Source organism: Arachis duranensis, chromosome 10 (genome assembly GCF_000817695.3).
Source record: "Arachis duranensis cultivar V14167 chromosome 10, aradu.V14167.gnm2.J7QH, whole genome shotgun sequence".
In the NCBI taxonomy this organism is placed as follows: Eukaryota; Viridiplantae; Streptophyta; class Magnoliopsida; order Fabales; family Fabaceae; genus Arachis; species Arachis duranensis.
The window spans coordinates 36142595-36144118 of NC_029781.3; the positions used below are offsets into that span (position 1 = coordinate 36142595).

The 1524-nt window shown below is 34.5% G+C and overlaps 1 non-coding gene across 1 annotated transcript; it reads left to right on the forward strand.

The window, feature by feature from the left end:
• Nucleotides 1-362: 362 nt before the first annotated feature.
• Nucleotides 363-469, forward strand: LOC127743513 (small nucleolar RNA R71). The gene has a single exon (XR_008004903.1). It is a non-coding gene; the product is annotated as a small nucleolar RNA R71 (small nucleolar RNA).
• Nucleotides 470-1524: the final 1055 nt, after the last annotated feature.

Sequence of the window (1524 nt, forward strand, 5' to 3'; positions counted from 1 at the left end):
AGGGTTCTCAGGATCATAAGCTTCTTCTTCAGAAGATGCCTCTTTAGTGCTGTTGATGCATTTTGCCATCCATTCAGACTTTGAGAGATCATGTTGACTTGCTGAGTCAACACTTTGTTCTGAGCCAATATGGCATTCAGAGCATCAATTTCAAGAACTCCCTTCCTCTGAGGCGTCCATTATTCACGGAATTCCTCTCAGAAGTGTACATGAATTGGTTATTTGCAACCATGTCAATTAGTTCTTGAGCTTTTGCAGGCGTTTTCTTTAGGCGAATGGATCCACCTGCAGAATGGTCTAATGACATTTTTGAAAATTCAAATAGACCATAATAGAATATATCTAATATGGTCCATTCTGAAAACATATCAGATGGACACCTTTTGGTCAACTGCTTGTATCTTTCCCAAGCTTCATAGAGGGATTCACCATCTTTTTGTTTGAAGGTCTGAACATCCACTCTAAGCTTGCTCAGCTTTTGAGGAGGAAAGAATTTATCCAAGAAAGCCGTGACCAGCTTATCCCATGAGTCCAGGCTATCCTTAGGTTGTGAATCCAACCATATTCTAGCTCTGTCTCTTACTGCAAAAGGGAAAAGCATGAGTCTGTAGACTTCAGGATCTACTCCATTCGTCTTTATAGTCTCACAAATCTGCAAGAACTCAGTTAAAAACTGATAAGGATCTTCAGATGGAAGTCCATAGAACTTGCAGTTTTGTTGCATTAAGGCAACTAGTTGAGGCTTAAGCTCAAATTTATTGGCTCCAATGGCAGGAATGGAGATGCTTCTTCCATCAAATTTGGACGTTGGCTTAGTAAAATCACCAAGCATCCTTCTTGCATTATCATTATTAGGTTCGGCTGCCATCTCCTTCTCTTGTTCGAAAATTTCTGAAAGGTTACTTCTGGATTATTGTAATTTAGCTTCTATTAGTTTTCTCTTCAGAGTCCTTTTAGGTTCGGGATCAATTTCAACAAGAGTGCTTTTGTCCTTGTTCCTGCTCATGTGAAAGAGAAGAAAACAAGAAAAGGAAGAGGAATCCTCTATGTCACAGTATAGAGATTCCTTTATGTTAGTAAAAGAGGAAAAAGTGAAGAATCCAAACACAAGGGATAGACTAGGTTCGGATTTTTAGATGAAGAGAGGTGAAGAAAAGTGTTAGTAAGTAAATAATTAAATAGAATAAGAGAGAAGAGATAGAAAATTCGAAAATAATTTAAAAAAAAGTGTTAGTAATTTTCGAAAATTAGAGATAAGATAAGATTAAAATTAAAATTTAAAACAAAAGAATTTTTGAAAAAGAGATGAGATATTTTCGAAAATTAGAGAGGGAAAAGTAGTTAGGTGGTTTTGAAAAAGATAAGAAACAAACAAAAAGTCAAAGAGTTAGTTGAAAAAGATATTAAAATCAAATTTGAAAAGATAAGAAGATAAGAGGTTAGATAAGATATTTTGAAATCAAATTTTGAAAAAGATAAAATTTTTTGAAAAAGATAAGATAAAAGATAAAAAGATTTAATTCA